Below are 14879 nucleotides of genomic sequence, written 5' to 3' on the forward strand. Positions count from 1 at the left end.
TGATCTTCCAATTGGGAGAAGAAACTCGGCAAAAGCTGGCATGAGTTCTGGGCAGAACCCAGACGGGCACAGAGCAGAGCACACCGCACTCTTCTTTGGGCGTGAGAAACAGTGGAAGCGGAAGAAGTGGCTTTCTAGTTTCCGGATTGATATCGTGTTGCCCTCCGTCCCCGGGTGAACTGTCTGATAGACTACAGCTGTTTATACTTAGCAGAAAGTGTGATATTGCTGGAGTATCAGACAGAGTTTGTGAGGCTACCTGGTAAATGGATAGAATCAGTGTGTTTATCTGGACATTACTTTGTACTGGATAGTCTGGCTAGACAATGCAGATCCTGTGAGCTCCATGAGTCAGTTTTGCCATCCAGCTAACCGTCTCTGCTCCCCAGACACAAAAAAGTAATGTAACCTCAGATTCTGGCGCCAAGAATTTAAAATGAGTTTTATTTTGGAAAGTAAGCGCTGCCCACATGCCTGTCGGGCCCAGTGTCGCACTTGTAGGAAGCATGAGATCTTTTATTAGCCCTTTCCAAACATAGCTGCTGGTAAATTTAGCTTGTTAAGTGCTGGCACTACCGCTGTGCTGGGGAATAGTTAGCAGCTCCGTCACATTCAAACTTAGCAAGCTTTATTGGTATGACATAACAGTATCCTAGTCAAAGCATTTCTATTAAAATGGAAAAATTTCAAGAATAACAACAAAAACACAAAACTGGAGAGCAAAAAGGAGAACAAAAATATAACATTCATGGGAATATTTTCAGAATATGTCCCTTTGCACGTTTTACTGCTGCTGTTTCCTTTTGCACATAAAACATCTGGACTTGGCGAATAACATTATTTATGTTTTTTTTTTTGAGAATTTGAATCAAAGCAGCATTTGAACTTGCACATCTAGTTGAGTACTTGCACATTTACTGTCAGGTCACTACAACAACAGAGGATGAGAGGGCAGACTGACACTGAGAATGACTTCAGCTCTGTAGCCATGATATTTCCCTGAACGTGGCTTCTTGCATAAGAGGTACACAATGCGAAATCATTAAAATGCAACCTCGTGCTAGTTTTATAGCGCCCCTGCTGACTGGTGAGTAATGCAGGTTATCTGCTTTTACATCCTGCTTCTAGGTTTACATTCTCATAGTTATATTACTATACAGCTCTTACATAATGAGACGGTATAATAGTTATGAGAGATTATGTAGGTATTGATGATTCTCTACTGTGGCATTTGTCAGCATGATTAATAAGGAAATAGTGATATTTCATAGAAGTACATTAATTTTTATTGTAATAGTTGTCAATAGTTGTAATAGTCAGTCCAGCAAACAACCCTGGTTTTATAGTCCATTGGAAAAACACACAGCACCCAAAGTTCTATGACAACCAAGGTTCTGTCACCCATAGTTCCAGCACACAATGTTTAACATCCAATGTTCTGACACTTCAAAAATACAAACCCTATACTTCAGCCAGAGGGGCTACGATCAGACTGAAGCAGACTCAGAGAACAGAAAACCTGATATGATCTCTGTGCATATAGCCTGAGAAAAGCTGAGGAAAAACCATGAAACTAAAGTACATTATGTGATTTTAGAACTATTTTGCCATGACTCACAGGAAAATTGTGGACGTCAAAGTCAAACAGTGAGAAATGAACAACAATGTCCAATATTTGTCCCTATTATGTATCATGCTACAACGAAAACATTTCTTCCTCAATTAGGTCTTATTCACAAAACTGCTGGCCTCAAAGGGTTGCTATCTACAAAACCCATCTGACTATAAAACAACCAAACAAACAAACAAAAAAAATAAAAATAAAAATTAAACTTCCTTAAGTAATCTCCTAAGAATGTAAGCTTGCTGTACTTTGGCTAAGTAATGTTCTTTGGCTGTACTTTGGCATGTGATAGGACCCACTCAAGAACTTCCATACAGATGTCAGGTATTTGTCCAAGGGATGGCAGTGACAGAGTTTGGACCAATAATTAGGCCTAGCTGAGACTAAGCAGTATTAGAAAGGTGCCTCTGAGAGATGGGACATCCTGCTTGAAATGCTACTTCCCTCTGCATGGATTCCTGAGTGAGGAATTAACATCAGAAGAGCTCCTGGAAGGATAAATGGAGATGTTCTGGAAAACGACAGTTCCTGCCATGCAAATGCAGTGGGCATGGCAGAGCCGGATCCTTCTCTAATGAACAGGTGTGCTGCCTGAGCACTAGCACACTGCGGATTGGGAATCTAATGACCGACACGGGGGAAGAGAACCACTGCCAGCCCACGCCGGAAAAATCCAGCCCTCATCACACAAAAGATCAGGCCTCACGTCCGCTCTGAGGTGCTTAGCAACAGGAAGCGGCACTCCCGGAAGAGAGGGCCAAAGCGCACACTGACGCCGACTCCTGTGATGCAATCAGCGGCTTAAGATGCTGCTGTCGGCATGGTGACGCAGGAGTTCAGTGAAGTTTAAGCACAGCAGAGACTAGAAGGTCAATCACAGGATGGAGAATTCCCTAGCTTAAAGGGAGATGTGAGTGTGTCTCTCTTACACAGCTTCTCTATGTCAGTCTCTGAGACTGTCTTATGTAGACCATGTGTATATGCACTTCTGTCTGTATATGCACTTCTGTCTGTATATGCCACTGCTGCGTGTCTATATGCCACTGCTGCGTGTCTATATGCCACTGCTGCGTGTCTATATGCCACTGCTGCGTGTCTATATGCCACTGCTGCGTGTCTATATGCCACTGCTGCGTGTCTATATGCCACTGCTGCGTGTCTATATGCCACTGCTGCGTGTCTGTATGCCACTGCTGCGTGTCTATGCCACTGCTGCGTATCTATATGCCACTGCTGCGTATCTATATGCCACTGCTGCGTGTCTATATGCCACTGCTGCGTGTCTATATGCCACTGCTGCGTGTCTATATGCCACTGCTGCGTGTATATGCCACTGCTGCGTGTATAAGCCACTGCTGCGTGTCTATGCCACTGCTGCGTGTGTATATGCCACTGTTGCGTGTGTATATGCCACTGTTGCGTGTTGCTGCGTGTCTATGCCACTGCTGCGTGTATATGCCACTGCTGCGTGTATATGCCACTGCTGCGTGTCTATATGCCACTGCTGCGTGTCTATATGCCACTGCTGCGTGTCTATATGCCACTGCTGCGTGTATAAGCCACTGCTGCGTGTATAAGCCACTGCTGCGTGTCTATGCCACTGCTGCGTGTCTATGCCACTGCTGCGTGTCTATGCCACTGCTGCGTGTTGCTGCGTGTCTATGCCACTGCTGCGTGTTGCTGCGTGTCTATGCCACTGCTGCGTGTTGCTGCGTGTCTATGCCACTGCTGCGTGTTGCTGCGTGTCTATGCCACTGCTGCGTGTCTATATGCCACTGCTGCGTGTCTATATGCCACTGCTGCGTGTCTATATGCCACTGCTGCGTGTCTATATGCCACTGCTGCGTGTCTATATGCCACTGCTGCGTGTCTATATGCCACTGCTGCGTGTCTATGCCACTGCTGCGTGTCTATATGCCACTGCTGCGTGTCTATATGCCACTGCTGCGTGTCTATGCCACTGCTGCGTGTATATGCCACTGCTGAGTGTCTATATGCCACTGCTGCGTGTCTATATGCCACTGCTGCGTGTCTATATGCCACTGCTGCGTGTATATGCCACTGCTGCGTGTATATGCCACTGCTGCGTGTATAAGCCACTGCTGCGTGTCTATGCCACTGCTGCGTGTGTATATGCCACTGCTGCGTGTGTATATGCCACTGTTGCGTGTTGCTGCGTGTCTATGCCACTGCTGCGTGTCTATGCCACTGCTGCGTGTATAAGCCACTGCTGCGTGTATATGCCACTGCTGCGTGTCTATATGCCACTGCTGCGTGTATAAGCCACTGCTGCGTGTATATGCCACTGCTGCGTGTCTATGCCACTGCTGCGTGTCTATGCCACTGCTGCGTGTTGCTGCGTGTCTATGCCACTGCTGCGTGTATAAGCCACTGCTGCGTGTCTATGACACTGCTGCGTGTATAAGCCACTGCTGCGTGTCTATGCCACTGCTGCGTGTATAAGCCACTGCTGCGTGTCTATGCCACTGCTGCGTGTATATGCCACTGCTGCGTGTATATGCCACTGCTGCGTGTCTATGCCATTGCTGCTGCGGCGTGTAATATGCCACTGCTGCGTGTATATGCCACTGCTGCGTGTATATGCCACTGCTGCGTGTGTATATGCCACTGCTGCGTGTCTATGCCACTGCTGCGTGTCTATGCCACTGCTGCGTGTAATATGCCACTGCTGCGTGTAATATGCCACTGCTGCGTGTATAAGCCACTGCTGCATGTATAAGCCACTGCTGCGTGTCTATGCCACTATACTACTGTGCTTTAGAGTTAGCATGTGTGTTAATAGATTTGATGTAAAATGTACGTCAGGTCAAGGAGGGCTATAACGTCACACCGACTTTATAGAGCAGCGGTCACCAACACAAACCCTCAGTGGAAATGTACCAGTACCTTGCGCTGCGAAGCTCACGCTGTAAGATGTAATGTAAAAAAGGTTGGAGACCTCTGATCATAGGTGATTTTACTGGGGGCGGGGGGGGGGGGGGCAGGGGGGTGGCTCCCCTACTCATCACATGAAAATGCTATTTGAACAATCTAAGTCCTATAACATAAAATTACATTGTAAATTTATATCTGAAAATGGGTCTTGTGTTAGTCATACCATTGTGTAGTAATAATTTGTTGCAAATGTATTTGCTATTTTTTTATTTTTTATTTTTTTTTACAAATGTATTTATGTGGATGAATGACTGGTTGGGGTCTCTCACCTTGCACCCCCTGGGGGGAAAAGCCCAGAGCCACCTGGGCCACTGATTCACAGTCACACAGCATAAAATGACATCAAGACCAAAGCATTCCATGGGAGCGCAGTGCTACATAAATACATAAAATGCAAAGAATGTTTAGAATAGGGAAGCATGGGAGCAGCATGCATGTAAATAGCATGAATGAGTGAAAAAAAATGAAGCATTATAGCAAATAATGAATAATAAATGAATGAATGCATGAGGCTTACAGCATGTGTCTGTAGGTATGACAGACGTCTGTGCATCTGTGCATAAGATTACATAAAACAGAAAAACAGACATTTACAGATTCCCAGCAGGAAAACTCAAAAGTGTGTGTGTGTATATGTATATATATATATATATATATATATATATGTTTTCCAGAACTTGTGATGACATTTCTGGGGAAAAGGTTCCCAAAAGGACACCATAAAACAGACCACGTGTGGACGTCCCTACAAGATATAATTTATTTCAGTTGTTTTAAAAAACTTTTTGCTAGTTGTCGTTAATCATATACGGTACTAAACTCAATGTGAAGTTGCAGGCGATCACCAAAAATGTGTGACTTTGAAAGACTAAAATTAATTCTTAACCCCTTGTTACTCATACAATCAAGTCACATCCGTATTTAAACTCCCTGAGGGAGAGAGTTTCCAGTGTCTTCTAAATCTGAGCTATTTATCACACACATGCACAAGCCACTTCCTCTGCCTAACATCTGTGTGTGTGCCCTGTTTACAGAGTTAAGGATATGATGGCAGGCACACAGGGAGGAGAACAGGTGCTCTGCTTCCCCCTGGTGGACAGTCTTTGGTACTGCCCATGGTACACCAACCAGTACATGATGCATAGCTATGTGCTGTAGTTGAAACAGTAAACTAAATGTCCCCTTTGTTCGAATGTTGTTTACAAAGCAGGAAAGAAGACATTTCACAAAGCGTAGCCCCAGGAAAAAAAGAGGAAGAAAGCTGAAACACCAGCTACTGTAGCAATTAAAGACACATTTCCAGTTCCAAGAACCAGTAGGGCAGGGCTCTTTGAATCTGGCCCTGGATTCTAAATCCAGGCCTTGTTTTCAGTTCTCCCAGGTAGTTAGTTAGTTAGTCACAGGTAAAAGAAGGCTGGAGAATCAGCAATGCTCGGCCCTTGAGGACCGTGATTTCATCAGCTTTGTAGTAGGACCTTTGAAAAAGTCACTTAAAGCACCCAGCTGTATGAACTTATTCATAATTATTTGAAAAGTAAATTGGGGTGGGAGAGGAGAATATAGTTACAATATACTACAATAATATACATTTTTCTAAGTAGAATTTATTTTTTGGAAGTAACCAAATTATCCCAGTTTTTAGAAAGCAAATTAATTATTAATTGAAATTCAATTAGGGGTCACAGCACAGAATGGCTGCCATCATCATCTAATAATCACAAAGGGCAATCACAGTCACACACAGAATGTCACACTCACCGACAAGCCCACAGACACAGATATGCAAGTCAACACGGATAAAAACACATAGGCGAGCATGCACACAAATGCCCGAGCTCCATTGCTGACACAGGTCAACAGGAGGTTAATCTGTTCCATCCCCAGACTGCAGCCATACCGCTGTGGGACCCCTGACCTAAGTGGGCTGATCTCAAGGCTACCAGCAGGGGGTGCTGTCTGTGCAGATATCAGAGTCAAATAAATACTTCCGCAGTTTTCACCTCTTACTGGACTAGAAGGACTACGAGCTCACAGATGCAGTTATGCCCCCTCTTTTGCTCTCTAAGCACCGTTTTTAGGGAGGGGGCATATCTTTAATGGCTTTTTAGCTTTGTAAAAGGAAAATGGGGATGGCAGATTTGGAATTCTAACAGACTGCACTAAAGAACACACGAGTATAGAAATGTAAAAAACACAAACATATCAGATATAGCTGTATTTGTAGACAATTTCCATTATCTTACACTTTCATCAAACATCCAGTCCAGAGCCCTTCCTCTACCCTCTCCTCCACACTAACCCTCAGGTCAGTCATATGTCCCCAAAAGACACCATTACATGGCACAAGACAATACCAGTAACATCAGGATCAAGTGACACGCTCGACAACTGAGCCGTTCTGGAGCTAAGAGCCAAACTCGGAGACCGAGACCATCGTGTGTTTATGTTTCTGGGACGTCTTGACGTGAGTCCCACCATAACGGACTTCCCGTGATAAGTGCTTCTCTAGGGTCCTCTACGCCTCCCTGAAGAGCAGAAACACACAGATAACAGGAGCGAACAAACCCCCCCACCTTATCACACCCATGCCACCCCACACTGTATGGTGAAGGCAGCTCGGAACAACAGGAAAGCGCTGTGAGGTCATTGAAAATGCACGATGATGGCAGTGAGGAGTGTCCTGTGATGAACGAAGAGATCAGAGTGAGTCAACAAGTGTGTGTGTGGGTGTGTGTGTCTAACTGCCTGTGAGTCTGCGTGTCTGTTTAACTGACTGTGTGTGTGTGTCTATCTAACTGTCTTTGACTGTGTGTGTGTCTGTCTTTGAGCGTGTGAGTGTGCATGTGTCTAACTGCCTGTGAGAGTGTGTGTCTGTCTAACCGTCTTTGTGAGTGTGTCCGTGTGCGTGTGTCTGCCTGTGAGAGTGTGTCTGTCTGTCTGTCTATCTAACTGTCTTTGAGTGTGTGTGTGTGTCTGTTTGTCTTTGAGCGTGTGAGTGTGCATGTGTCTAACTTCCTGTGAGAGTGTGTGTCTGTCTAACTGTCTTTGTGAGTGTCTGTGTGCGTCTGTCTGTCTGTGAGAGTGTGTGTCTGTCTGTCTGACTAACTGTCTGTGAGAGTGTGTGTCTGTCTAACTGTCTTTGAGTGTGTGGGTCTACCAGCTCAACCTTTTCAGGGGCTCTAGGCAAAACTTATCTCCGAAAGCCCCCCTACCAAGACAACTGATGGTCATTCCTTCCTCCTCAGTTCCTCCACAGTGAAGGTAATTCGGTGGCCCTAGGCCAGGGGTTTGTACCCCCCCGAGGGTGTAGCTGGCACCCATCCCGTACTGAGAATGAAACTGAGAATGATCCATGAAAAATGAAATTGCGTGATTTGTTCCATATTTTCATATATAGTTTGTATCCCCCTTGCCAAATGTGATCACTGGGACCATGCCAGCAAATGTTATAGTGAGAGATAAGGCCCCCCTGTGGAAGAAATTTCTCGAAGTTGGATGTTTAAGTGTTTGACAAACTTTATTATTCGATGAGCTCAAAGGGAGCAGACACTCAGCAATCATCTGTCTCATGTTCTGCTCCCTGAACAACAAATGCATACATCTTGTGCAGTGGCCAAAAATGCGTCAGTCATCAGACAGTTCAAGAAAAGATCAGACAGTTGAAGGAAAGGTCGGATATCTGGAGATACCAGTTACTTCTGCTGGTTTGAGGCCCAGCTATCAGCTCAGAACAAGTCCATCTATTCGGGACTTTTCCGTTTGCAATATCAATCGAGTTAATTTTACCCAATTACTTTATCTCACTTCCCATATGTGCCCCTTGTTCTCTTTTCCTACGTTATTCTTTATCCAATAACACACATGCATTTTATAATATGTTCTGCAACAGCTTACTTCACAGGTCATGCCTTTGCCTTGACCCGGGTCCCTTGCTGAACAAGCGGTATTTTGGCAAACATGTTAGTTCCTTCATAGAAACTAGAAATCACTTACTTAAGCAGATTTGCATTATTGTTTGATACATTCAATTAATTCAAGTAGGATTATATTGTTTCAACCATTATGTGTAAATCAACAGCACCATTATAAGCTCCATAATTAATTACTGATTAGATATGTATATATATTTGCATAATCATGAATTTTCTATCACACCCCCCAGCTTATGTTACTGGTCCGTGCAATTTTTGTATGCCATAAACTGTACCATGGACATCAAAAAGATGAGAATCCCTCCCCCAGCCAAACACTTACGCTGCCTATAGCCAGGCCAGCGCTGGTATCTACCCATGCCGTTTTGTACACGTGTTTGTGAGATCCCACGGGAAACATCACTCCTGCGATCCTGCAGCCAAGAAAACATGCACTTATTTATTACAGGATGAGCGTCGTGTTGTATGGCAGCATGCTCAGACCGCTGGAATTCACTCTGTACTTCACTGTGTCTTCCACCATACACAGAGCTTATACTGTACTCCCAACAATCACTGCTCTACCCTGCGGCACTCCACACTGCGGCACATGCACCATACTGCGCACTGCATAGGACTTCACGTTGCACTGCACCATACTGTGCTAGGCCCAGGAGTCACCAAGGAAACCCAAAACTGCTGTCCGGAATCACAGCTGGCTTGCAGACAAGAAGAAAGATGAGATTCCTGTTCAGGGAACTCAAATGGACAGCAAGGTACAAAAACCTGGTAATGAAAAGGTCTAGGTATCTGAAGAGCTGACAGTGCCCCTCCCAGGATCACTGTGTCTCCTTAATTAGCTTCTGAACCACACCATCAAATGCCAAATGAAGTGATTCTGCAGAAGTGGAGCAGGAACCCAATGTAGCAATTTCTCAGAGATGCCTGCACTTCCCAGAACCACCACTAAGGGGCACTGTGTTGCCATGGCAGTATAAGGAGGAAGCCAACCCCCTCCCCCCCCCCTCCCCCCCAGCCACCACAAAAGAACAGCCTCCTTTCTGTTCCTTCGGTAGGCCGCCGTCATCTGACTCGACTTCCAAAGCACTTCGATGAGATAAATATGGTTGTGGGAGAACCTCGGTGTGCCACCATTAGCCAGCCTGTCGTGTACCTACAACATCTAGGAGTATCACCAGGACAACAGGCAAGGATGGAAGGTCCACCTCATGGGAACACTGGGCTTCATCCTTTGGCTGGCAGATATGGCTGCCTTCATGCATACTCATCCGCACACACACACACACACACACACACACACACACACACAGAATTATGCACATGCACTACCACACACACACATGCATAGATGCACCAACATGCACACAAAGTCAGGCATATGCATACACACCCCCCCACTCTCTTCACAAGGCCAAAAGTCTCCTTCCCACCAGATGAGGGGTTTTTCTGCAGGACATTAGTTTCGACATTTGACTGAAGAGCCGGCGGCCAAATGATTCTGCAACATCCGCAGTGTGAGCTTCTCGCCAGCAGCGGAGCACAGCTGAGCCGTTCACGCTGAGGGGCCGCCGGCCACTCTGGAACTCACTCTCTAACAGCTTTCTAAACACTCTTCCCCTCTTGCAAAATACTTTTTTGGCTGCAAAACTGCTCCATGCACAATAGAGGCACTTGAAAATCCGGAATAAATGACAGCCGGCGGAACAGTGCGAGTTTTAATGGTCAATCTGTTATGGTGAGCAGTAAAGATTTACACTAATAATAAAAACATTAATGCTGACGTGGCTCATCCCGCTTGAAACCACGTCCTTTCAAACACATTTTAGTGTGAAAAGATATGGAAGAGACAAGAACGTTATTGTCTGCTTCCAAACAAAACACGGGTGTGGAGACGAACCATGTGCTCATATCTTTACAAGACAACTTCTTATATATCCCAGTGCTGATATCTCTGCCTGGTTATTCTTATGCTGATATTATTACACTGACATCCTATACACTGATATTCTCATATTGACATTGCTACAGACATTCTAGACACTGATACCCAAATGGTGATTATCCCAATGACTATATGGTTTAACTGCCTTCCTATGCACTGATACCATAATGGAGATTATCCCAATGACTATATGGTTTTACTGCCTTCCTATGCTCTGATACCATAATGGTGATTATCTCAATGACTATATGGTTTTATCGTACAATGACCTACAGGCTGATACCTAACCAGTGATTATCCTTCTGACTCTATAGTTTTACATCGATAGCCCAATGCTAATGTCCTTGGTTGACATCCCAGGCTAAAGTAGCATTTCTTCAGACTTTCCAGCATGATGATAAATGAAAACATCATCACATGTCACTTGCATCCCGTCCAGAGTGCACCCCCTGCTGCTTGGAATGTGCTCCAGCCCCCCCCCCTCCCAACCACAGGATAAGTGGTCAGAGGATGGATGGATAATTAAAAGTCAGCAGGATCATTAAAACGATGAGAAAACGAACCAATGAACAGACCACTGAACAAACACCCCCCCCCGATGTGGAGACCATAAATCACAGCATAACTGGCGTGTTGAACCGACAGCAGATGATTCAAATGTGAGCTGTAGGACACTGCATCCATCCATCCATCCATTTTCCAAACCGCTTATCCTACTGGGTCGCGGGGGGTCCAGAGCCTATCCCGGAAGTAATGGGCACGAGGCAGGGAACAACCCAGGATGGGGGGCCAGCCCGTCGCAGGGCACACTCACACACCATTCACTCACACATGCACACCTATGGGCAATTTAGCAACTCCAATTAGCCTCAGCATGTTTATGGACTGTGGGGGAAAACCGGAGTACCTGGAGGAAACTCCACGACGACATGGGGAGAACATGCAAACTCCACACACATGTAACCCAGGCGGAGACTCGAACCCGGGTCCCAGAGGTGTGAGGTAACAGTGCTAACCACTGCACCACCATGCCGCCAGACACTGTTATCCAAATTGACATCCATTCTTTGTTAAGAAAGCAGGGTCAGCCTGGCCCTGTAATTAGGGCTTAAGGGCCTTGCTCAGGGGCCCAATGGAGAAATCACCATTTGAACCGGAGACCTTCTGAACATCATGACCTGCTGAGCCACATGGCTCTCTCTGGGTTCCCGTACACAGAACACAAGCACACTGCCTTTCCTGGAGCAGGGGCCCCATAACGGCCATATGAGGCAGTCGTTATCTGCTCCTGAAGGGACATGTTAGACAGCGAGGGCCTCACGGACCTCAGCCTGGGCACGATTCTGTCCCAGAAATCCCAACAGGTTCACAAATGCAGGACTATAAAAATTATACTTACAATGTTTTACAGAATCTAGCACAGAATTGTGCGTGAGAAGCACAATGTGCCAAAGGCACTGTCACCTTTGTGTAACTACATGGCACAATGTGTAAGAGGAGCTGCTGCCTGTGTATAACTACATGGCACAATGTGTAAGAGGAGCTGCTGCCTGTGTATAACTACATGGCACAATGTGCAAAAAGGTGCTGTCACCTGTGTATAACAACATGGCACAATGTGTAAAAAGCACTGTTGTCTGTGTATAACTACATGGCACAATTTGTAAAAGGCGCTGTTGTCTGTGTATAACTACATGGCACAATGTGTGAAAGGCGCTGTCGTCAGTGTATAAATACATGGCACAATGTGCGAAAGGCGCTGTCGTCAGTGTATAAATACATGGCACAATGTGTGAAAGGCGCTGTCGTCTGTGTATAACCACATGACACAATGTGTAAGAGGCTCTGCTGCCTGTGTATAACTACATGGTACAATGTGTAAAAGGCGCTGTCGTCTGTGTATAACTACATGACACAATGTGTAAAAGGCGCTGTCGTCTGTGTATAACTACATGACACAATGTGTAAAAGGCTCTGCTGCCTGTGTATAACTGCATGGCACAATGTGTAAAAGGCGCTGTCGTCTGTGTATAACTACATGACACAATGTGTAAAAGGCGCTGTCGTCTGTGTATAACTACATGACACAATGTGTAAAAGGCGCTGTCGTCTGTGTATAACTACATGGCACAATGTGTAAAAGGCGCTGTCGTCTGTGTATGACTACATGACACAATGTGTAAAAGGCGCTGTCGTCTGTGTATAACTACATGGCACAATTTGTAAAAGGCGCTGTTGTCTGTATATAACTACATGGCACAATGTGTAAAACGCGCTGTCGTCAGTGTATAAATACATGGCACAATGTGTAAAAGGCGCTGTTGTCTGTGTATAACTACATGGCACAATGTGCAAAAGGTGTTGTTGTCTAACTACATGACACAATGTGCAAAAGGTGCTGTCGCCTGTGTATAACTCCATGGCACAATGTGTAAAAGGCGCTGTTGTCTGTGTATAACTATTTCGCATAATGCAGATTCTCTTGAACAGTACAAAATACCAGAGCTGAACACACCATCAAACATCTGTAAACAATATATGTGTCTCCCCCCCATACCGAAGACCTTACTGCTCTAAGGGGTGTCATGTTCACTACTATGGCTTGAGTTATTAAAAACGCACCAACAGCTAGACAAATCAAGACAAAGATATGGCACAAAAAACAGTCCCCAAGTTGAGAACAGGCGACCAGGTTTGGAGTGGTACATGCACGGGTCCAATCAGGTCAGCACTGACACATATAGTAACATGCTGATGGACGACATCTGTAGCTCCACACTGCCGGGTCAGCTTTGCCCTGAAAGCTGCAGGTTTGGAGCCATTCCCTGCATTTCACAGGGTCATCCGCGGAACAATCGGCAGTCAAATGCCCTGACCGTTTATATGAGAGGGGGGAATTCTTGGATGTGCTGTCGTGCCTTGCGTGGTATCCCAAACACGCCTACATGATATACGTTCAATGGGATGATCTGAACATGTCAGTGAGCGTGGTAAACAGTAACAGGAACAGACACACTTTACCAGATGGATATGAAACACTGTACAGAGGTAGAGGAACAGCAGAGTAAAGGCTCACTGTAACACACCCTCACTGGATCACTGTAGCAGGACACCATGACATTGTACTGAAATGTGATACTACTATACAATGAAGAATCTTAGTGGGGAAATAACTTTTATTATATGAATTTGTCCACACAACCATGCAATAGTACTACTGCAGGTGCTGTACTGGAACAATTGTACAGAGATGGCCCTCAGCACTATAACCCTGTCAGCGTTACACGCTGTACAGAATATAACTGTAATACTATACTACTGCACTGAAAGCAGTCCTAAGCACTGTAACTGTCAGTGCTGTAATGTTTTACAATGCACTTGTAACAGTGTACCACTGCACTGAGGGCTTGCTCCACAGCACTGTAACACTGTCAGTGCTGTAATACTACACAGAATGTTACTGTAACATTGTATTGCTGACCCACAGCACTGTAACCCTCCCTGTTGGTTGTGTTACACCACACAGATTGTAACTATAACACCGTACCAGTACACTGTGAGCAACTCCATTGCACTGTGAACGTGTTAGTGCAGTTACACTGACCGGAACGTAATTGTAACACTGAACCAATACTCAAATCAGTCTCATAGCACTGTAACCCTGTCACTGCTGTAACACTGCACAGAATGCAACTGTAACACTATACTGCACCACTGCGCCGAGAGTGACTCCACAGCAAATGTCAGAGTGACGTCCATCAGACAAGGAAAGTATCACACAGTCTATGGCTTTCAATACTGTTAACATGCGCATGTTGTTCCTCAGCTAACTTCGTATTATTACATTGTATAAATGAATGGTTTAGCATCGAGTCTTTAATGCAGTTGCTGACTTTATTTTGTTATTGTGGGGAAGAGATGAAAAGAGAGACAGAGACAGGCAAGAGCGGCTCCAGTGTCGACATAAAGATAAACCGGTTTGGGTTTACATTTACGAGTGGGATGGGCAGAGTCACTGTAATGGGGGCTGTCATACAAAGTCACAGTGGAACTTTGATCTGCTTCGGGTGCCTACTGGGCCTTTGTGTGTCCCTCTCTGACTTTCTGTGGAGTGTGTATGCGTGTGAGTGTGGTTACTTTATTTTCCAGAGCAAACCCGAATGGGTAAATGTGAGCCCTAGAACAGTGTTTACTGCTTTAAAGGGTGGGCTCCTTTGGCGGAGGAGGGGTGGAATTCTCCTTGGGGAGGTCCCCCAACACTCCTGGGCTGAATTAATGACATGGGGGGTTGCCTGTGTTTGATCTCTGAAACCAAACCAACCTGAAAGACCTTAAAGGGAATGAACCCTTCTTGCATGTACATGTATTTTTAAGACAAAACTTCATAACCGATTCAGCTCTGTGCGTTTCAGTGAAAGTGCAACAG

At 45.4% G+C, this 14879-nt stretch overlaps 1 protein-coding gene across 1 annotated transcript in view; it reads right to left on the reverse strand.

The window, feature by feature from the left end:
* Positions 1-14879, reverse strand: part of scfd2 (sec1 family domain containing 2) — a 68317-nt gene that overhangs the window by 12014 nt on the left and 41424 nt on the right. The gene's annotated exons all lie outside the window — the stretch shown is intronic.

This window comes from Brienomyrus brachyistius, chromosome 1 (assembly GCF_023856365.1).
Source record: "Brienomyrus brachyistius isolate T26 chromosome 1, BBRACH_0.4, whole genome shotgun sequence".
In the NCBI taxonomy this organism is placed as follows: Eukaryota; Metazoa; Chordata; class Actinopteri; order Osteoglossiformes; family Mormyridae; genus Brienomyrus; species Brienomyrus brachyistius.